The sequence below is a fragment of the Petromyzon marinus genome, chromosome 62, assembly GCF_048934315.1.
Source record: "Petromyzon marinus isolate PM22_M1 ecotype Great Lakes invasive population chromosome 62, UKy_Petmar_22M1.pri1.0, whole genome shotgun sequence".
Taxonomy (NCBI): Eukaryota; Metazoa; Chordata; class Hyperoartia; order Petromyzontiformes; family Petromyzontidae; genus Petromyzon; species Petromyzon marinus.
Window position 1 is genome coordinate 515,001 of NC_133728.1, and position 24,653 is coordinate 539,653.

The 24,653-nt window shown below is 54.1% G+C and overlaps 1 protein-coding gene across 1 annotated transcript in view; it reads right to left on the bottom strand.

Moving 5' to 3' along the window:
* Window positions 1-24,653, bottom strand: part of FSTL1 (follistatin like 1) — a 65,620-nt gene that overhangs the window by 33,856 nt on the left and 7,111 nt on the right. The window lies entirely within an intron of this gene.

A 24,653-nucleotide genomic window follows, 5' to 3' on the forward strand; every position in this document is an offset into this window, starting at 1 on the left:
CGTGGGGGAGCCCGGTGCGGCACGTGGGGTAGCCCGCGTGTCCGTGTGTCCCACCGCCACGCGCGCCGAGGGGACAGCGGCGCTCGTGGGCCACGCGGCACAGACGGCGCCACGAGGCCACGCGTCCGTGATCCACCAACCCCTCGCCCACACCGCGCGGGGCCACTTGCAGGCGCTGCGATAGCGATCCGCCAGCAACAGCAGCAGCAGCAGCAGCCACATCAACAACTCTCACTATTACAGGCGAGACGTATTTACTTGGAAACGCTTATTCAATTGCACCTTAATGCGATGATAATAATAACAACAACAATATGATAATAACGATAACATTAGTTGGGTCTTTCGGTAAAGCCACAGAAAAAATAACAAAAAACATCGACCCTGCGATCGAAACGTCGATTAAAAATTCTGTCTACGTGGCTTAGCAACCCTCCCCCCACTACCACTCCAACATCCCCCCACTACCACTACAACACCCCCCCCACTACCACTCCAACACCCCCCCCCCACTACCACTCCAACATCCCCCCACTACCACTCCAACACCCCCCCCCACTACCACTCCAACACCCCCCCCACTACCACTCCAACATCCCCCCCCACTACCACTCCAACATCCCCCCACTACCACTCCAACATCCCCCCCCCACTACCACTCCAACATCCCCCCACTACCACTCCAACATCCCCCCACTACCACTCCAACATCCCCCCCCCACTACCACTCCAACATCCCCCCACTACCACTCCAACATCCCCCCCCACTACCACTCCAACATCCCCCCCCACTACCACTCCCACATCTCCCCACTACCACTCCAACATCCCCCCACTACCACTCCAACATCCCCCCACTACGACTCCAACATCCCCCCACTACCACTCCAACATCCCCCCCACTACCACTCCAACATCCCCCCACTACCACTCCAACACCCCCCCCCCCACTACCACTCCAACACCCCCCCCCCCACTGCCACTCCAACATCCCCCCACTACCACTCCAACACCCCCCCCCCACTACCACTCCAACATCCCCCCACTACCACTCCAACATCCCCCCACTACCACTCCAACATCCCCCCCACTACCACTCCAACATCCCCCCACTACCACTCCAACACCCCCCCCCCCACTACCACTCCAACACCCCCCCCCCCCACTGCCACTCCAACATCCCCCCACTACCACTCCAACACCCCCCCCCCCCACTACCACTCCAACATCCCCCCACTACCACTCCAACATCCCCCCACTACCACTCCAACATCCCCCCACTACCACTCCAACATCCCCCCACTACCACTCCAACATCCCCCCATGGGAGGCTGCGGGCTAGTGGGAGGGCGGTGAGACTGGGAATTACTGGAGGTGGTGGGGGGAGGAGGTGGTGGGGGGGGGCGGTGGTGGGGGGAGGAGGCGGTGGGGGGTGAGGTCAGCAGCAAACGCAGCCCAATTAGAGAGGAATGAGACCAGAGGGGGGCCTGAGGGGGGGTTACGAGGGGCGACCGGGGGGGGGCCTGAGGGGGGGTTACGAGGGGCGACTGGGGGGGGGGCCTGAGGGGGGGGTTACGAGGGGCGACCGGGGGGGGGCCTGAGGGGGGGTTACGAGGGGCGACTGGGGGGGGGCCTGAGGGGGGGTTACGAGGGGCGACCGGGGGGGGGGCCTGAGGGGGGGTTACGAGGGGCGACCGGGGGGGGGGCCTGAGGGGGGGTTACGAGGGGCGACCGGGGGGGGGGGGCTGAGGGGGGGTTACGAGGGGCGACCGGGGGGGGCCTGAGGGGGGGTTACGAGGGGCGACCGGGGGGGGGGGCCTGAGGGGGGGTTACGAGGGGCGACCGGGGGGGGGGGCTGAGGGGGGGTTACGAGGGGCGACCGGGGGGGGGCCTGAGGGGGGGTTACGAGGGGCGACCGGGGTGGTGGTTGTGGGGGGGAGGTAGACGCCAGGACCCATGCCGAGTTTTTAAAACGAGACACAAAAATGTGGACAGGGCGCCAGGCGGTTTGTGTAATTTGCAGCAGCAACAACAACAACAGGACCCCATCACGGTGAAGTGTTCTTGGCGTCACGGCAGGGGCAGCCGTGGACGGGAATCGAACTCGGGTGGCGGGGTTCCCGGTGAGGCGCACTCAAAAAACACCACGTGACTACTTCTCGCGGACAAAGATGCCCCGTGTAGCCTCAACAGACTGCTGGGGCAAGTGCTGTTAGCGAGCAGCAGCAGCAGCAGCTACGAAGCCCGGCACTGTGGCACGCCGACGGGGGGGTTGGTGGCCAGCAACCAGGCCCGGCCGCCTTTGTCTCACCAGTGGAGATGTTTACACACCGCACCAGGTACTCATTACAGGCCGAGTCGACCTAGGGGAGGCCCAGGACCGGTTCAGATAATCGTCACCGGTGTTGGCACGCTAAACACTACACTACCGCTCCCCACACACAACAAAGACAAAGATCCCCCGTATAGCCTTAACAGACTGTAGGGGCAAGTGCTGTTAGCGAGCACCTATGAAGGCCGGCACGGTACACGAGGGGGTGGGTAGCCAGCACCATGCCCGACCGCCTTTGTCTCCCTAGTGGCAATGTTTACTACACACCGCACCAAGTACTCATTTGAGGCTGAGTCGACCTAGGGGAGGCCCGGGACCGGTTCAGATAATCGTCACTGGTGTTGGCCGTGAGCGGGAATCGAACCCGGGTCGCCAGGTTCATAGCGCAGCGTAGCGCTAACCGCTACACTATCGCTCCCGACTACATACGCTAACACACACACACGCTAACACACACACACATACATGCTAAAACACACACACACGCTAAAACACACACACACGCTAACACACACGCACACGCTAACACACACGCACACGCTAACACACACACGCTAACACACACACATACACGCTAACACACACACACGCTAACACACACACACGCTAACACACACAAACACACAAACACACACTAACACACACACACACACTAACACACACACTAACACACACACTAACACACACGCTAACACACACTAACACACACACGCTAACACACTAACACACACACGCTAACACACTAACACACACACGTTGACAGAGGCACGCACGCTAGGCATTCCTAAATGCTCCACGCGCTGAGGGCGCTCTGCAGGAACAATAAGGTCTGTCTTGGGAACAACCACCACCACCCACACCACCACCACCCACACCACCACCCACACCACCACCACCCACACCACCACCACCCACACCACCACCCACACCACCACCACCCACACCACCACCACCCACACCACCACCCACACCAACACCACCATCACCACCACCACCACCATCACCCACACCAACACCCACACCAACACCACCACCCACAGCACCACCCACACCACCACCCACACCACCACCACCCACACCACCCACACCACCCACACCACCATCACCACGCACACCACCACCACTACGCACAGCACCACCATCACCCACACCACCACCACCCACCACCACCACCACCCACACCACCACCCACACCACCACCCACACCACCACCACCCACACCACCACCACCCACACCACCACCACCCACCCCACCACGATCCACACCACCACCACCCACACCACCATCACCACCACCACCACCCACACCACCACCACCACCACCCACACCACCATCACCACCATCATCACCACCACCCACACCACCACCCACACCACCACCCACACCACCACCACCACCACCACCCACACCACCACCACCATCACCACCACCATCACCACCACCATCACCACCACCACCACCACCCACACCACCACGGCTGGTGCACCAATCACAGTGGGCCAGCCGGCAGTGTGCTGCTGCTCACGTGCCCTGCGTGTGTGTGTTAGCGTGTGTGTGTTAGCGTGTGTGTGTTAGCGTGTGTGTGTTAGCGTGTGTGTGTTAGCGTGTGTGTGTGTTAGCGTGTGTGTGTTAGCGTGTGTGTGTTAGCGTGTGTGTGTTAGCGTGTGTGTGTTAGCGTGTGTGTGTGTTAGCGTGTGTGTGTTAGCGTGTGTGTGTTAGCGTGTGTGTGTTAGCGTGTGTGTGTTAGCGTGTGTGTGTTAGCGTGTGTGTGTTAGCGTGTGTGTGTTAGCGTGTGTGTGTTAGCGTGTGTGTGTGTTAGCGTGTGTGTGTTAGCGTGTGTGTGTTAGCGTGTGTGTGTTAGCGTGTGTGTGTTAGCGTGTGTGTGTTAGCGTGTGTGTGTTAGCGTGTGTGTGTGTTAGCGTGTGTGTGTGTGTTAGCGTGTGTGTGTGTTAGCGTGTGTGTGTGTTAGCGTGTGTGTGTTAGCGTGTGTGTGTTAGCGTGTGTGTGTTAGCGTGTGTGTGTTAGCGTGTGTGTGTGTTAGCGTGTGTGTGTTAGCGTGTGTGTGTTAGCGTGTGTGTGTTAGCGTGTGTGTGTTAGCGTGTGTGTGTGTTAGCGTGTGTGTGTGTTAGCGTGTGTGTGTTAGCGTGTGTGTGTTAGCGTGTGTGTGTTAGCGTGTGTGTGTTAGCGTGTGTGTGTTAGCGTGTGTGTGTTAGCGTGTGTGTGTTAGCGTGTGTGTGTGTGTTAGCGTGTGTGTGTTAGCGTGTGTGTGTTAGCGTGTGTGTGTTAGCGTGTGTGTGTTAGCGTGTGTGTGTTAGCGTGTGTGTGTTAGCGTGTGTGTGTTAGCGTGTGTGTGTTAGCGTGTGTGTGTTAGCGTGTGTGTGTGTGTGTTAGCGTGTGTGTGTTAGCGTGTGTGTGTTAGCGTGTGTGTGTTAGCGTGTGTGTGTGTGTGTTAGCGTGTGTGTGTTAGCGTGTGTGTGTTAGCGTGTGTGTGTTAGCGTGTGTGTGTGTGTTAGCGTGTGTGTGTTAGCGTGTGTTAGCGTGTGTGTTAGCGTGTGTGTGTGTGTTAGCGTGTGCGTGTGTTAGCGTGTGTGTGTTAGCGTGTGTGTGTTAGCGTGTGTGTGTGTTAGCGTGTGTGTGTGTTAGCGTGTGTGTGTTAGCGTGTTTGTGTGTGTTAGCGTGTGTGTTAGCGTGTGTGTTAGCGTGTGTGTTAGCGTGTGTGTTAGCGTGTGTGTTAGCGTGTGTGTTAGCGTGTGTGTTAGCGTGTGTGTTAGCGTGTGTGTTAGCGTGTGTGTGTTAGCGTGTGTGTTAGCGTGTGTGTGTTAGCGTGTGTGTGTGTGTTAGCGTGTGTGTGTTAGCGTGTGTGTTAGCGTGTGTGTGTTAGCGTGTGTGTGTGTGTTAGCGTGTGTGTTAGCGTGTGTGTTAGCGTGTGTGTGTTAGCGTGTGTGTTAGCGTGTGTGTGTTAGCGTGTGTGTTAGCGTGTGTGTGTTAGCGTGTGTGTTAGCGTGTGTGTTAGCGTGTGTTAGCGTGTGTGTTAGCGTGTGTGTGTGTGTTAGCGTGTGTGTGTGTTAGCGTGTGTGTGTGTTAGCGTGTGTGTGTTAGCGTGTGTGTGTTAGCGTGTGTGTGTGTTAGCGTGTGTGTGTGTTAGCGTGTGTGTGTTAGCGTGTTTGTGTGTGTTAGCGTGTGTGTTAGCGTGTGTGTTAGCGTGTGTGTTAGCGTGTGTGTTAGCGTGTGTGTTAGCGTGTGTGTTAGCGTGTGTGTTAGCGTGTGTGTTAGCGTGTGTTAGCGTGTGTGTTAGCGTGTTTGTGTGTGTATTTGTGTGTGTTAGCGTGTTTGTGTGTGTGTTAGCATGTGTGTGTGTGTTAGCGTGTGTGTGTTAGCGTGTGTGTGTTAGCTTGTGTGTGTGTTAGCGTGTGTATTAGCGTGTGTGCGTGTTAGCGTGTTTACGTGTGTTAGCGTGTGCGTGTGTGTTAGCGTGTGTGTGTTAGCGTGTGTGTGCCCTGCGTGTGTGTTAGCGTGTGTGTGTTAGCGTGTGTGTGTTAGCGTGTGTGTTAGCGTGTGTGTGTTAGCGTGTGTGTGTTAGCGTGTGTGTTAGCGTGTGCGTTAGTATGTGTGTGCCCTGCGTGTGTGTTAGCGTGTGTGTTAGCGTGTGCATGTGTTAGCGTGTGTGTGTGTTAGCGTGTGTGCGTGTTAGCGTATGTTAGCATGTGCGTGTGTTAGCGTGTGCGTGCGTGTTAGCGTGTGCGGTAGCGTGTGCGTGTGTTAGCGTGTTCGTGTGTGTTAGCGTGCGCGTGCTAGCGCGTGTGTTAGTGTGTTAGCGCGTGTGTTAGTGTGTTCGCGCGTGTGTTCGTGTGTTAGCGCGTGTGTGTTAGCGTGTGCGTGTGTTAGTGGGGAGCGGTGGTGTAGCGGGTTCGATTCCCGCTCTAGGCCAACAGCGGTGACTACTATCTGAACCGGTCCTGGCCCTCTGCTAGGTCGACTCAGTCTCAAATGAGTACCTGGTGCGGTGTGTAAACATCGCCACGGGGAGACAAAGGCGGTCGGGCGTGGTGCTGGCCACCCACCCCCTCTTGTGCCGTGCCGGCCTTCATAGGTGCTCGCTAACAGCACTTTTGCCCCAAAAGTCTGTTAAGGCTGTACGGGGGATCTTTGTGTTTGTATGTATGTGTATATTTTTTTAACTATTAAACTATTTTTTATTTTACCAGGTAAGGCCCAATGATAGCTCAACGAAGTGGCTGATCACGTGGACATTGAAAGCAGCGGCCAAATCCCCTAAACGCGTGGCGACGGTGGTGGTTCTAAATGTGGAGGGGAAAACCGGAGGACCCGGAGTAAAAATCCACGCGACCACGGGGAGAGAGACACGCAGACTCCAAATATACAGCAGCAGCAGGCATCGTCAGGGTCTGGATCGAACCCACGACCTCCTGTACAGCAGGCGAGGTAGTTAACATCTCAGCCATCCTGATGATTATGAGAGAGAGAGACACGCAGACTCCAAATATACAGCAGCAGCAGGCATTGTCAGGGTCGGGATCGAACCCACGACCTCCTCCTGTATGCTAGGCGTGGTGCTGGCGACCCACTGCTGTGTGTGCCGTGCCGGACTAGTGGTAGTGTTAACTAGTGGTAGTGTTAACTAGTGGTAGTGTTAACTAGTGACAGTGTTCGTGTGGTCGTACGGCGTGCAAGGCGAACATCTGGAGGCGTTTACGTGACCCAGCCTCCCTCCCTCCCTGCAGCATTCCATCTCCCCCCCCTTCTCTTCCTGCCCCCCCCCCCCCTCCTGGTGCCCATTCCATCTCTTTGCGAGTGGAGGCTGACGTGAGCTCGTTAGTAAAACAGCTCCGTCCCCCACCCTCCAGACGACCGCGAGATGTTTGGCGATGCATTTGCGATACCCCCCCCCCCCCCAAACATCTCTGGCGAACTCTCCCAGGGCCTTCTCTCTCCCCACAGGGACCATCTGTCGAGCACGCAGCCCGATCGGAATGTCTCCACCACCTCCATCACCACCTCCATCACCACCTCCATCACCACCTCCATCACCACCTCCATCACCACCTCCATCACCACCTCCATCACCACCTCCATCACCACCTCCACCACCACCTCCATCACCACCTCCATCACCACCTCCATCACCACCTCCACCACCACCACCACCTCCACCACCACCACCATCACCACCTCCACCACCATCACCACCTCCACCACCTCCATCACCACCTCCATCACCACCTCCACCACCTCCATCACCACCTCCATCACAACCACCATCACCACCTCCACCACCTCCACCACCTCCATCACCACCTCCATCACCACCTCCACCACCACCTCCACCACCACCTCCACCACCTCCACCACCACCTCCACCTCCATCACTACCTCCACCTCCACCACCATCACCACCTCCACCACCACCTCCACCACCACCTCCACCACCACCTCCACCACCTCCATCACCACCTCCACCACCTCCAACACCCCCACCACCACCTCCATCACCACCTCCATCACCACCTCCACCACCTCCATCACCACCTCCATCACCATCTCCACCACCATCACCACCTCCACCACCATCACCACCTCCATCACCACCTCCACCACCTCCATCACCACCTCCACCACCTCCAACACCCCCACCACCACTTCCACCACCACCTCCACCACCTCCATCACCACCTCCACCACCTCCACCACCTCCACCACCTCCATCACCACCTCCACCACCTCCATCACTACCACCTCCATCACCACCTCCACCACCTCCATCACCACACCACCACCACCTCCAATACCCCCACCACCACCTCCACCACCTCCACCACCTCCATCACCACCTCCATCACCTCCAACACCTCCACCACCTCCATCACCACCTCCATCACCTCCACCACCATCACCACCACCTCCACCCCCACCACCACCTCCACCATCACCACCTCCATCACCTCCAACACCTCCACCACCTCCATAACCACCTCCATCACCTCCACCACCACCACCATCACCACCTCCATCACCTCCATCACCTCCACCACCATCACCACCACCTCCCTCCGAGTATGAGTGGGTGTGGTAGTTTCTGCGTCTCCAGCTGCTGCCACTCACAACGCCGCCTTGCTGCTGTGGCTCTCACGAGGCGGTGAGATGTGTGAGAGTGTGAGAGAGAGTGTGAGTGAGTGTGAGAGAGTGTGAGTGAGTGTGAGTGAGTGTGAGAGAGTGTGAGAGTGTGAGTGAGTGTGAGAGTGTGAGACAGTGAGTGAGTGTGAGAGTGTGAGTGAGTGAGTGTGAGAGAGAGTATGAGTGAGTGTGAGAGTGTGAGTGAGTGAGTGTGAGAGAGATAGTGAGTGTGAGACAGTGAGTGTGAGTGAGTGTGAGTGAGTGTGAGAGAGTGTGAGAGAGAGCGTGTGAGTGAGTGAGACAGTGAGTGTGAGTGAGTGTGAGAGTGTGAGTGAGTGTGAGAGAGTGTGAGAGAGTGAGTGTGAGACAGTGAGTGTGAGTGAGTGTGAGACAGTGAGTGAGTGTGAGACAGTGAGTGAGTGTGAGACAGTGAGTGTGAGTGAGTGTGAGAGAGTGAGTGTGAGACAGTGAGTGTGAGACAGAGAGTGTGAGTGAGTGTGAGACAGAGAGTGTGAGTGAGTGTGAGACAGAGAGTGTGAGTGTGACACAGAGAGTGTGAGTGAGTGTGAGACAGAGAGTGTGAGACAGAGAGTGTGAGTGAGTGTGAGACAGAGAGTGTGAGTGAGTGTGAGACAGAGAGTGTGAGTGTGAGACAGAGAGTGTGAGTGAGTTAGTTAGTGAGTGTGAGAGAGTGAGTGTGAGTGAGTTAGTGAGTGTGAGAAAGTGAGTGTGAGACTGTGAGTGAGTGTGAGACAGTGAGTGTGAGTGAGTTAGTGAGTGTGAGAGAGTGAGTGTGAGTGAGTTAGTGAGTGTGAGAAAGTGAGTGTGAGACTGTGAGTGAGAGACAGTGAGTGTGAGTGAGTTAGTGAGTGTGAGAGAGTGAGTGTGAGTGAGTTAGTGAGTGTGAGAGAGTGAGTGTGAGAGTGTGAGACTGTGAGTGAGTGTGAGAGCCCCCCCCCCAGCCAGCGAGGAGAGCACGGCGCGTGGCTCGCAGCCATTGGCTGGGAAGGCGGGCAGCATTCCTGCACTGACGCTGCACACACACACAGACTTCACACACACACACTGCACACACACAGACTTCACTCACACACGCTGCACACACACAGACTTCACACACACACGCTGCACACACAGACTTCACACACACACGCTGCACACACACAGACTTCACACACACACGCTGCACACACACAGACTTCACACACACACGCTGCACACACACAGACTTCACACGCACACGCTGCACACACACAGACTTCACTCACACACGCTGCACCCACACACAGACTTCACACACACACACTGCACCCACACACTGCCTTCACACAGACTTCACACACAGACTTCCTTCACACACACACGCTGCACACACAGACCACACACACACACACTGCCTTCACACACAGACTTCACCCACACACTGCCTTCACACAGACTTCACACACAGACTTCCTTCACACACACACGCTGCACACACAGACCACACACACACACTGCCTTCACACACAGACTTCACACACACACTGCACACACATGCTGCACACACACACGCTGCCTTCACACACACACACTGCACACACACACATTGCACACACACACTGACTTCACACACATACTGACTGCACACACACTGCACACACACTGCACACACGCTGCACAGACTTCACACACACTGACTGCACACACACACTGCACACACACACACTGCCTTCACACACACACTGCCTTCACACACACACTGCCTTCCATTAGGGGGGTCCACGTTTTGCAAGCATAGAGAAGGGAGGGAATGACCGTGGCCGAGAAGACCTGAAGCTTAGTGCGGAGCGACAGACCAGGTAGCTTCCACACAACGTTACACAACCGATGAAAAGATATTTCCGCTCGACTGATTCGGAGTGAGACCTCTGCTGTTAAACTGGAGCCGGTAATAAGCACACTGCCCAGGTATGGGAAACTCTCCACTCTCTCCACAAATGCCCCATCACCGATTGGGAGTTGGGGCATCTCACTCCTCAGGTGCTTAGTTTTGTGGGGCTGATGGTAAGGCCCCATCTCTTAGTGGCGCGCTCCAGTCTCAGCAGCAGCATCTCCAACTCCTCCTCTGAATGAGCAGCTATTACCAAGTCATCGGCATACATAACGTGGTTGAGCAATAGGGAGCCATCCCTTGACCGCACCTGGGCATCGATCAGCCTCCCATTATATCTGTACCAAATGGAGATTCCCCCAGTACAGCTATTGAAGGATTCACGAACTACGTGGTCAAAATAGATGTTAAATAATGTGGGAGCCAGAGGACATCCCTGTCGCACCCCAAGGTGTACAGGGAATGGCTCGGACTCCCGGCCACGTAGTTTTACCCGGGCCCACTCACCATCATGATGGTCCTTAATGATCGTGAGCAGGCGGTCAGGGACTCCAAAAGCACGAAGAACAACCCAGAGCCCAGGCCTACTGATGGTATCATAGGCCTTGACCAGGTCAATAAAGCAGAGATGTAGGTCTTGTTGGAATTTCCTACACCTCTGCTGTAGCAGGCGGACATAATATATGGCATCTGTGTAGGACCGCCCTTTCTTGAAACCGCATTGGGGCTTCGCAAGCCTCTCCTCAGCGTGCCTGTCAAGGCGATGTTGAACAATCCTTGCCAGGACCTTTCCTGGAACACTGAGGAGTGAGATGCCCCTGTAGTTGTTACAGTCTGTGGGGTCCCCCTTCTTAAAGAGGGGGACCACCAGGGAATCCTTCCAATCCTGCGGAACCTGTCGATTGGTCCAGACTGTTGTTATGATGTCATATAGGGCAGTCTGTGCACAAACGCCACCCTCCCTCAGCATTTCGCTTGGGAGAGCATCTCTACCCGGTGCCTTTCCTGGTCTCAGACTCCGGATCGCCCTCAGTACTTCCTCAACAGATGGCACCTCAGCCAGCCACTCACAGGGGGTGACTTATTCCAATATTTGAGGCACTGCAGCCTCAGCAGAGTCATCCCTACTTTGTGCCACGATGTTTTCCTGGCTGAGGGATTTTCCCTCCCCCAGGATATCACAGAAATGCTCAAAAAATCTGCAAACATGTTCCTGGGGGTCAGAGATTGGATCACTATTTTTTCCCCTAATGATGGTAATAGGTGTGGCGCTGCAGGTTACTTTTATGATGGAGTTAAATAGAGATTTGTGATCGCGGGCCACTGAGGCAGACTCCATCTCCTCAGCAACCCGCGACCACCACCCATCCTTGCAGCGCCTCACGCCTCTCCGAACCTCCGAGCGAAGGCTGCGGTAAGCCTCCTCATTCTCTGACGTGGGATTCTGTAGCCGATGACAGTGGGCCTGTCGCTTTTTCTCAACCATCCTGAACACCTCCTCTGTCAGCCAGGGTCTCTTGGGAGGTCTGGACCGCGTACCCAAAGCAGCCATTGCAGCTACATGAGTCACAGTCCTAAACCTCACCCATTTACCCTCGACATCAGGAGGAGTGGGGGACGATGCCAACCCCAGACGCGCGCGATGATGAAATTCTCGCTTGCAACTTTCATCAGATAACTGAGACCAGGCCACTTTAGGTTGGAATGGGGTCCTGGGTGTACACCCACAACCGGAGTGGAACACGGTAGGTCCTGGTGTCAAGGACATGGGCTCGCATCTGCTGGTCCGTTACTATGTAGTCCAGCAGATGTTCTTGCTTGGACCCGGCATGCATCCATGATGTTGTGTGGATGCGCCAATGCCGGAACAGCGTGTTGGTAATTACAAGCCCATGGGCTGCACAAAAATCTAGCAGCCTCCTACCGTTGTTATTGAGCTGATCTGGCCCATGCCCTCCAATCACTCCAGACCAGGTGCCAGCATCATGACCAACTCGGGTATTGAAGTCACCCAACAAGATGACTCTATCCCGAGGGGCCACTTTAGCCAGCACCTGTGACAGGAGGTCATAGAAGGCATCTGACTCATCGGCTTTGCCTGCATCCCTCCACGGATTTTCTTCTTCGTTGGGGGCATAAGTAACCACGACCACCACTCCTCGCCTCCGGTTGATGGGAAGGCGAGCCCAAAGTAGCCTGGGGCTTACAGCTTCCCACACCTCACCGCCACGCTCCTACACCCCCTTCATTCTTTTGTTCAAAAGAAGAGCCACACCCTGTTGTTTGGCAGTCTGCTGCCCCGAGTAGAGGACTGTCCACCCCTCATGGTGGCAGGAGCCAGAGCCGGTCCACTGGACCTCCTGAATGCCACAGAGATCCAGGCGGTACCGGTCCAGCTCCCGACAGAGGAGTGGCAGCCTCTCCTCCGCAGTGAGCGTTCGAACATTCCACGTGGCCACACGAAGTGGCTTTTTGCTGTTTCTGGAGGAGCCCCGAGGGTAGAGATTCAATCTCCTGGCTCCGCCAATTGGGGTTTGGCCAGGAGAAGTCATAGACGCCTGTCCCCCCGGGGCCTCCGGCACAAGCTTATTATATATTTAAGTCGTGGTTTCATATACAATACACACAACACACACAACATACACACAACACACATACAATATAAACATAAACACACACACACAACATACACACAACACACACCACACACACCACACACACCACACACACCACACACACACAACATACACACACACAACATACACAACACACACAATACCTCCGTATATAGAAGGACAAAGCCCCCCCCCCCCCCCCCCCCCCGGTATCGTAGTGGGAAGTCGGGGCAAGTGGCAAGCAGCACCCCCTGAAGGTTGTCACGGCAACACGAGGTGGGGGGCGAGAGTGGCGCGGGTTGGCACCGTGCGGACTCCCTCCCCACTCCGCCTGTGCGGTGAGGCACGCTGGGTACAAGGCAGGGCCCCCCCCCCCCCACACGTGGTTCCAGTCTCCACATCCTGTTGCTCTGGGCTGCCATTCAAGCAGGAGGGGAGGGAGCCTGGGAACAATCCCGCAGCCTCCACTCTTCACGGGCATCACAGCAAGAGGGGGTCCGGGTTCGATTCCAGACTCGGGCGCAGTTTGCATGTTCTCATAGTGAGAGAGTGAGTGGAGTTTGTGTGATCTCCCCCTGTTCTACAGAGTGAGTGGAGTTTGTGTGATCTCCCCCTGTTCTACAGAGTGAGTGAGTGGAGTTTGTATGATCTCCCCCTGTTCTACAGAGTGAGTGAGTGGGGTTTGTGTGATCTCCCCCTGTTCACAGAGTGAGTGGAGTTTGTGTGATCTCCCCCTGTTCTACAGAGTGAATGAGTGGAGTTTGTGTGATCTCCCCCTGTTCTACAGAGTGAGTGGAGTTTGTGTGATCTCCCCCTGTTCTACAGAGTGAGTGAGTGGGGTTTGTGTGATCTCCCCCTGTTCACAGAGTGAGTGGAGTTTGTGTGATCTCCCCCTGTTCTACAGAGTGAATGAGTGGAGTTTGTGTGATCTCCCCCTGTTCTACAGAGTGAGTGGAGTTTGTGTGATCTCCCCCTGTTCTACAGAGTGAGTGAGTGGAGTTTGTGTGATCTCCCCCTGTTCTACAGAGTGAGTGGAGTTTGTGTGATCTCCCCCTGTTCTACAGAGTGAGTGGAGTTTGTGTGATCTCCCCCTGTTGAACAGAGTGAGTGAGTGGAGTTTGTGTGATCTCCCCCTGTTCTACAGAGTGAGTGAGTGGAGTTTGTATGATCTCCCCCTGTTCTACAGAGTGAGTGAGTGGAGTTTGTGTGATCTCCCCCTGTTCTACAGAGTGAGTGAGTGGAGTTTGTGTGATCTCCCCCTGTTCTACAGAGTGAGTGAGTGGAGTTTGTGTGATCTCCCCCTGTTCTACAGAGTGAGTGAGTGGAGTTTGTGTGATCTCCCCCTGTTCTACAAAGTGAGTGAGTGGAGTTTGTGTGATCTCCCCCTGTTCTTCAGAGTGAGTGGAGTTTGTGTGATCTCCCCCTGTTCTACAGAGTGAGTGAGTGGGGTTTGTGTGATCTCCCCCTGTTCACAGAGTGAGTGGAGTTTGTGTGATCTCCCCCTGTTCTACAGAGTGAGTGAGTGGAGTTTGTGTGATCTCCCCCTGTTCTACAGAGTGAGTGGAGTTTGTGTGATCTCCCCCTGTTCTACAGAGTGAGTGGAGTTTGTGTGATCTCCCCCTGTTGAACAGAGTGAGTGAGTGGAGTTTGTGTGATCTCCCCCTGTTCTACAGAGTGAGTGAGTGGAGTTTGTATGATCTCCCCCTGTTCTACAGAGTGAGTGAGTGGAGTTTGTGTGATCTCCCCCTGTTCTACAGAGTGAGTGAGTGGAGTTTGTGTGATCTCCCCCTGTTCTACAGAGTGAGTGAGTGGAGTTTGTGTGATCTCCCCCTGTTCTACAGAGTGAGTGAGTGGAGTTTGTGTGATCTCCCCCTGTTCTACAAAGTGAGTGAGTGGAGTTTGTGTGATCTCCCCCTGTTCTTCAGAGTGAGTGGAGTTTGTGTGATCTCCCCCTGTTCTACAGAGTGAGTGAGTGGGGTTTGTGTGATCTCCCCCTGTTCACAGAGTGAGTGGAGTTTGTGTGATCTCCCCCTGTTCTACAGAGTGAGTGAGTGGAGTTTGTGTGATCTCCCCCTGTTCTACAGAGTGAGTGAGTGGAGTTTGTATGATCTCCCCCTGTTCTACAGAGTGAGTGAGTGGAGTTTGTGTGATCTCCCCCTGTTCTACAGAGTGAGTGAGTGGAGTTTGTGTGATCTCCCCCTGTTCTACAGAGTGAGTGAGTGGAGTTTGTGTGATCTCCCCCTGTTCTACAGAGTGAGTGAGTGGAGTTTGTGTGATCTCCCCCTGTTCTACAAAGTGAGTGAGTGGAGTTTGTGTGATCTCCCCCTGTTCTTCAGAGTGAGTGGAGTTTGTGTGATCTCCCCCTGTTCTACAGAGTGAGTGAGTGGGGTTTGTGTGATCTCCCCCTGTTCACAGAGTGAGTGGAGTTTGTGTGATCTCCCCCTGTTCTACAGAGTGAGTGAGTGGAGTTTGTGTGATCTCCCCCTGTTCTACAGAGTGAGTGAGTGGAGTTTGTGTGATCTCCCCCTGTTCTACAGAGTGAGTGAGTGGAGTTTGTGTGATCTCCCCCTGTTCTACAAAGTGAGTGAGTGGAGTTTGTGTGATCTCCCCCTGTTCACAGAGTGAGTGAGTGGAGTTTGTATGATCTCCCCCTGTTCTACAGAGTGAGTGAGTGGGGTTTGTGTGATCTCCCCCTGTTCACAGAGTGAGTGGAGTTTGTGTGATCTCCCCCTGTTCTACAGAGTGAATGAGTGGAGTTTGTGTGATCTCCCCCTGTTCTACAGAGTGAGTGGAGTTTGTGTGATCTCCCCCTGTTCTACAGAGTGAGTGAGTGGGGTTTGTGTGATCTCCCCCTGTTCACAGAGTGAGTGGAGTTTGTGTGATCTCCCCCTGTTCTACAGAGTGAATGAGTGGAGTTTGTGTGATCTCCCCCTGTTCTACAGAGTGAGTGGAGTTTGTGTGATCTCCCCCTGTTCTACAGAGTGAGTGAGTGGAGTTTGTGTGATCTCCCCCTGTTCTACAGAGTGAGTGGAGTTTGTGTGATCTCCCCCTGTTCTACAGAGTGAGTGGAGTTTGTGTGATCTCCCCCTGTTGAACAGAGTGAGTGAGTGGAGTTTGTGTGATCTCCCCCTGTTCTACAGAGTGAGTGAGTGGAGTTTGTATGATCTCCCCCTGTTCTACAGAGTGAGTGAGTGGAGTTTGTGTGATCTCCCCCTGTTCTACAGAGTGAGTGAGTGGAGTTTGTGTGATCTCCCCCTGTTCTACAAAGTGAGTGAGTGGAGTTTGTGTGATCTCCCCCTGTTCACAGAGTGAGTGGAGTTTGTGTGATCTCCCCCTGTTCTACAGAGTGAGTGAGTGGAGTTTGTGTGATCTCCCCCTGTTCTACAGAGTGAGTGGAGTTTGTGTGATCTCCCCCTGTTGACAGAGTGAGTGGAGTTTGTGTGATCTCCCCCTGTTCTACAGAGTGAGTGGAGTTTGTGTGATCTCCCCCTGTTCTACAGAGTGAGTGAGTGGAGATTGTATGATCTCCCCCTGTTCTACAGAGTGAGTGAGTAGAGTTTGTGTGATCTCCCCCTGTTCTACAGAGTGAGTGAGTGGAGTTTGTGTGATCTCCCCCTGTTCTACAGAGTGAGTGGAGTTTGTGTGATCTCCCCCTGTTCTACAAAGTGAGTGAGTGGAGTTTGTGTGATCTCCCCCTGTTCACAGAGTGAGTGGAGTTTGTGTGATCTCCCCCTGTTCTACAGAGTGAGTGAGTGGAGTTTGTGTGATCTCCCCCTGTTCACAGAGTGAGTGGAGTTTGTGTGATCTCCCCTGTTCTACAGAGTGAGTGGAGTTTGTGTGATCTCCCCCTGTTCTACAGAGTGAGTAGAGTTTGTGTGATCTCCCCCTGTTCTACAGAGTGAGTGGAGTTTGTGTGATCTCCCCCTGTTCTACAGAGTGAGTGAGTGGAGTTTGTATGATCTCCCCCTGTTCTACAGAGTGAGTGAGTGGAGTTTGTGTGATCTCCCCCTGTTCTACAGAGTGAGTGAGTGGAGTTTGTGTGATCTCCCCCTGTTCTACAGAGTGAGTGGAGTTGTGTGATCTCCCCCTGTTCTACAAAGTGAGTGAGTGGAGTTTGTGTGATCTCCCCTGTTCTACAGAGTGAGTGGAGTTTGTGTGATCTCCCCTTGTTCTACACTGAGTGAGTGGAGTTTGTGTGATCTCCCCCTGTTCTACAGAGTGAGTGGAGTTTGTGTGATCTCCCCCTGTTCACAGAGTGGAGTTTGTGTGATCTCCCCCTGTTCTACAGAGTGAGTGAGTGGAGTTTGTATGATCTCCCCCTGTTCTACAGAGTGAGTGAGTGGAGTTTGTGTGATCTCCCCCTGTTCTACAGAGTGAGTGAGTGGAGTTTGTGTGATCTCCCCCTGTTCTACAGAGTGAGTGGAGTTTGTGTGATCTCCCCCTGTTCTACAAAGTGAGTGAGTGGGGTTTGTGTGATCTCCCCCTGTTCACAGAGTGAGTGGCGTTTGTGTGATCTCCCCCTGTTCTACAGAGTGAGTGAGTGGAGTTTGTGTGATCTCCCCCTGTTCACAGAGTGAGTGAAGTTTGTGTGATCTCCCCCTGTTCTACAGAGTGAGTGGCGTTCGTGTGATCTCCCCCTGTTCTACAGAGTGAGTGAGTGGAGTTTGTGTGATCTCCCCCTGTTCACAGAGTGAGTGGAGTTTGTGTGATCTCCCCCTGTTCTACAGAGTGAGTGGAGTTTGTGTGATCTCCCCCTGTTCTACAGAGTGAGTGAGTGGAGTTTGTGTGATCTCCCCCTGTTCTACAGAGTGAGTGAGTGGAGTTTGTGTGATCTCCCCCTGTTCTACAGAGTGAGTGAGTGGAGTTTGTGTGATCTCCCCCTGTTCTACAGAGTGAGTGGAGTTTGTGTGATCTCCTCCTGTGCACAGAGTGAGTGGAATTTGTGTACTCCCCCTGTTCAGAGTGGAGTTTGTGTGATCTCCCCCTGTTCTACAGAGTGAGTGAGTGGAGTTTGTATGATCTCCCCCTGTTCTACAGAGTGAATGAGTGGAGTTTGTGTGATCTCCCCCTGTTCTACAGAGTGAGTGGAGTTTGTGTGATCTCCCCCTGTTCTACAAAGTGAGTGAGTGGAGTTTGTGTGATCTCCCCCTGTTCACAGAGTGAGTGGCGTTTGTGTGATCTCCCCCTGTTCTACAGAGTGAGTGAGTGGAGTTTGTGTGATCTCCCCCTGTTCTACAGAGTGAGTGGAGTTTGTGTGATCTCCCCCTGTTCTACAGAGTGAGTGAGTGGAGTTTGTGTGATCTCCCCCTGTTCACAGAGTGGAGTTTGTGATCTCCCCCTGTTCACAGAGTGGAGTTTGTGTGATCTCCCCCTGTTCTACAGAGTGAGTGGAGTTTGTGTGATCTCCCCCTGTTCTACAGAGTGAGTGGAGTTTGTGTGATCTCCCCCTGTTCTACAGAGTGAGTGGAGTTTGTGTGATCTCACCCTGTTCTACAGAGTGAGTGAGTGAGTGGAGTTTGTGTGATCTCCCCCTGTTCTACAGAGTGAGAGTGAGTGGAGTTTGTGTGATCTCTCCCTGTTCTACAGAGTGAGTGGAGTTTGTATGATCTCCCCATGTGCTACAGTGAGTGGAGTTTGTGTGATCTCCCCCCTGTTCTACAGGAAGGCCCCCGAGTGGGGAATCGAACCGAGGCACGTGTTGCTGTGTGGGGCGAGTGCCACCACCACCACCGCCACCACCACCGCCACCACCGCCACCGCCACCACCGCCACCACCACCACCACCCCCACCACTGCCACCACCACCACCCCCACCACCTCCACCACCACCACCACCGCCACCACCACCACCCTGACGTTATTTGGAGGGCACACAGATGGAGGGGGGTCCAGACAACAACTGGAGGAAGCAGGTGACCAAACATTCACACTGAACACTGAACACACGCAGCACTCACACCAGCGTGCTCACCACGCCAGCGTGCTCACCACACCAGCGTGCTCACCACACCAGCGTGCTCACCACACCAGCGTGCTCACCACGCCAGCGTGCTCACCACACCAGCGTCCTCACCACACCAGCGTGCTCACCACACCAGCGTGCTCACCACACCAGTGTCCTCACCACACCAGCGTCCTCACCACACCAGCGTCCTCACCACACCAGCGTGCTCACCACACCAGCGTCCTCACCACACCAGCGTGCTCACCACACCAGCGTGCTCACCACACCAGCGTGCTCACCACACCAGTGTCCTCACCACACCAGCGTGCTCACCACACCAGCGTGCTCACCACACCAGCGTACTCACCACACCAGCGTGCTCACCACACCAGTGGGTTTCACCACACCAGTAGGTTGCAACACGCCAGTGGGTTTCACTACAAACCCAGCTGCACAAACCCAGATCAAAGGAATCGTCCTCAGCCATAGAACCAACAAACAGACTACACCCGTCTCACGCACACATCCCTCCACACAGAACACACACACGCCTCCACACAGAACACACACACACAGAACACACACATCCCTCCACACAGAACACACACACACACATCCCTCCACACAGAACACACACACACACACACAAATAACACACAGAACACGCACATCCCTCCACACAGAACACACACACACAGAACACGCACATCCTTCCACACAGAACACACACACAGAACACACACACACACACAGAACACACACAGAACACACACACACACAGAACACACACACACAGAACACACACACACACAGAACACACACACCACACACACACACATCCCTCCACACACAGCACACACACACACATCCCATTAGCCGCACGGCCGCCTTTGTCTCCCCAGTGGCGATGTTTTCGCTACACCGCACCAGGCGCTCCGTTCAGGCTCAGCAGACCTAGGGGAGGGCCACGGGGACCGGTTTCGAGGATTCTGACTCGGGATGGTGGCCGTGAGCGGGGATGGAACTCGGGTCGCGGGGTTCATAGTGCAGTGCGCTAACCGCTGCGCCACCACTCCCGACACACGACACATACATGACACATACACAATACATACACAATACATACACGACACATACACGACACATACACGACACATACACAACACATACACAACACATACACAACACATACACAATACATACACGACACATACACAACACATACACAACACATACACGACAAAGATCCCCCGTGTAGCCTTAACAGACTGTAGGGGCAAGTGCTGTTAGCGAGCACCTATGAAGGCCGGCACGGCACACGAGGGGGTGGGTGGCCAGCACCACGCCCGGCCGCCTTTGTCTCCCCAGTGGCGATGTTTGCACATCACACACACACAAATTAACTATAATATTGAACACACACAAATTAACTATAATATTCAACATACACAAATTAACTATAATATTCAACATACACACATTCACTCTAATATTCAACACACACACACATTCACTCTAATATTCAACACACACAAATTCACTCTAATAGTCAACACACACATTCACTAATATTCAACATGCACACAAACTCACTCTAATATTCAACACACACACAAATTCACTCTAAAATTCAACACACACAAACTCACTCTAATATTCAACACACACAAACTCACTCTAATATTCAACACACACAGACTCACTCTAATATTCAACACACACACAAACTCAATCTAATATTCAACACACACATTCACTCTAATATTCAACACACACACAAACTCACTCTAATATTCAACACACACATTCACTCTAATATTCAACACGCACACAAACTCACTCTAATATTCAACACACACAAATTCACTTTAATATTCAACACACACAAATTCACTGTAATATTCACACACACAAATTCACTGTAATATTCAACACACACGCACACAAATTCACTGTAATATTCAACACACACACAAACTCACTGTAATATTCAACACACACGCACACAAATTCACTGTAATATTCACGCACACAAATTCACTGTAATATTCAACACACACGCACATACATTCACTGTAATATTCACACACACAAATTCACTGTAATATTCACGCACACAAATTCACTGTAATATTCACACACACAAACTCACTGTAATATTCACACACACACAAATTCACTGTAACATTCACACACACAAATTCACTGTAATATTCACGCACACAAATTCACTGTAATATTCACACACACAAACTCACTCCAATATTCAACACACACAAATTCACTGTAACATTCACACACACAAATTCACTGTAATATTCACACACACACACAAATTCACTGCAATATTCAACACACACTCGCCCATGCGCCCCCACTGTGTCGGCCGAGACTTCAATGCGGGAGCAATGGAGGGAGCGAGGGAGTCAGAGGCCGATGTGGGCGCGCGCCGTGATTCCTGTCCCAGACTCCCCCCGCTGCACTCATCTCGTCGGAACTCTCTCAAGTCTCTCCACGTGTGCCTGCGTGTTGACTCGAATTAGCGACATGTACACAGCGTCTATGTCTCTCTGCTTTCATGTCTTCTCGCCCATCTGCCTCGCTCTCTTCACACCGCCTCCCCATCTCCTCCACTCTCTCCCCACGTCTCCCCCATCGCTCTCCTCCTTCGCTCTCCCCTCTCATCCCTCTGCGCTGCGTTGGTGGCAGCTCCACAGCCCCGCCCGTTCTTCTCCATAGACTCACGTGATCCATAGACTCACGTGATCCATAGACTTACATAGAGACCCATAGACTTACATAGAGACCCATAGACTCACGTGATCCATAGACTTACACAGAGACCCATAGACTCACGTGATCCATAGACTTACACAGTGACCCATAGACTTACACAGAGACCCATAGCCTCACGTGATCCATAGACTTACACAGAGACCCATAGACTCACGTGATCCATAGACTCACGTGATCCATAGACTTACACAGGGACCCATAGACTCACGTGATCCATAGACTTACACAGAGACCCATAGACTTACGTGATCCATAGACTTACACAGAGACCCATAGACTCACGTGATCCATAGACTTACACAGTGACCCATAGACTTACACAGAGACCCATAGACTCACGTGATCCATAGACTTACATAGAGACCCATAGACTCACGTGATCCATAGACTTACACAGAGACCCATAGACTCACGTGATCCATAGACGTACACAGAGACCCATAGATTCACGTGATCCATAGACTTACACAGAGACCCATAGACTCACGTGATCCATAGACTTACACAGAGACCCATAGACTCACGTGACCCATAGACTTACACAGAGACCCATAGACTCACGTGATCCATAGACTTACACAGGGACCCATAGACTCACGTGATCCATAGACTTACATAGAGACCCATAGACTCACGTGACCCATAGACTTACACAGAGACCCATAGAGTCACGTGATCCATAGACTTACACAGGGACCCATAGACTCACGTGACCCATAGACTTACACAGAGACCCATAGACTCACGTGATCCACACACTTCTGTGCGTATAATGGAGCAGACATGCAAGCACATGGACAAATGGATAACACTGACAGAGATGCAGACAGATGCAGGCAGACAGGCAGACAACAGGCAGGTAGACAGACAACCTAGCAGAGAGACAGGCAACCTAGCAGACATATGCTGGCAGACAGAGAGACAGGCAGGCAGACAGACAACCTAGCATAGAGACAGGCAACCTAGGGAGACAGGCAGACAGAGAGACAGACAACCTAGCATAGAGACAGGCAACCTAGCATAGAGAGGCAGACAGAGAGACAGGCAACCTAGCATAGAAACAGGCAACCTAGCATAAAGACAGGCAACCTAGCATAGAGACAGACAGACAACCTAGCATAGAGACAGGCAGACAGAGAGACAGGCAACCTAGCATAGAGACAGACAACCTAGCATAGAGACAGGCAGACAGAGAGACAGACAACCTAGCATAGAGACAGACAACCTAGCATAGAGACAGGCAGACAGAGAGACAGACAACCTAGCATAGAGACAGGCAACCTAGCATAGAGACAGACAGACAACCTAGCATAGAGACAGGCAACCTAGCATAGAGACAGGCAACCTAGCAGACAGACAGACAACCTAGCATAGAGACAGACAGACAGACAACCTAGCATAGAGACAGACAGACAACCTAGCATAGAGACAGAGAGACAAGCGGACTGGCGGCTGAGCGGAGAGACGCGGAGACAAGGGGATGGAGCAACTGACAAGGAAGGAGGCGCTTCGTGAGCACTGCACAGACGCCCCGCCGAGTGTCACCCACAGCCTGCATCACCACCCTCGCTCACCCTCACCACGCCCACACTCACCGCCACACTCACCCGCCACACTCACCACACACTCACCCCCACAATCACCCCCACAGACTCACCACACACTCACCCTCCACACTCACCCCCCACACTCACCACACACTCACCCCCACACTCACCACACACTCACCCCCCACACTCACCCCCACACTCACCCCCCACACTCACCCCCCACACTCACCCCCCACACTCACCCCCACACTCACCCCCACACTCACCCCCCACACTCACCCCCCACACTCACCCCCACACTCACCCCCCACACTCACCCCCACACTCACCCCCCACACTCACCCCCACACTCACCCTCCACACTCACCCCCACACTCACCCCCACACTCACCCCCACCACCACCACCACCCCCCACACTCACCCCCACCACCACCCCCACACTCACCCACACACTCACCCCCACACTCACCCACACACTCACCCCCACACTCACCCCCACACTCACCCCCCACACTCACCCCCACCACCACCCCCACCCACCACCCACCACCCTCCACACCCACCCACCACCCCCCACACCACCCCCACCCCCGCTGTGACGTGCACGCATTCCTACACTCTGAGAGAATTCCCGGCGGCCGCCTGCAGGAGCGGCCTGCTTCGCCCAGCGCGCAACATCAACACGGCACACAAAGACAAAGGTCCCCCTACACAGACCGCAGGGCCAAGTGCTGTCAGCGACTTCCAGCAACCTCTGAGGGCCGGGCGTGGTGGCGCTGGCCGGGCGTGGTGGTGCTGGCCGGGCGTGGTGGTGCTGGCCGGGCGTGGTGGTGCTGGCCGGGAGTGGTGGTGCTGGCCAACCCCCCCCACCTCGTGTGGTGCCGGCTGACGCCACAGCAGCAGGCGCTGCTGCTGCTACTCGCTCAGGAGCCACCCATTGAGTATGGACGCAGGGGTCTGTCACGACGTGACCCCTAACCCCCTCCCTGTCTGCACGCGGACTTGTTACACCCTCCCCCTTCCAGAATCCTATAGAACGGCCGCTATTTAATCCACGCAGAAACGATCAAGGATCAATAATATTCACGTGCCTAAGCAAACAGTCCACCGGCGGACTATCTCACTCATTTGAAGGCCAATGTAGACAAATTATTATCGAGGCTTCACCCCCCACCCCCGTTTCCTATGCGCACACTGACAAAATAAATAAACAGAAATAAACAGTAGACCCCCCCCCCTCCCATACGCAGGCGAAAGCGTTCGGGTTCACCCCCCACTCCCCACTCCATGCGTGCGGACTGAATGGATGGGCCCTGACAGCCCTTGCCCCAACAGCCTGTTAAGGCTATACGGGGGGGGGGATATTTGTCTTTATGTGGGTGCCTTTGGGTGTGTGTGGGTGACTGTGT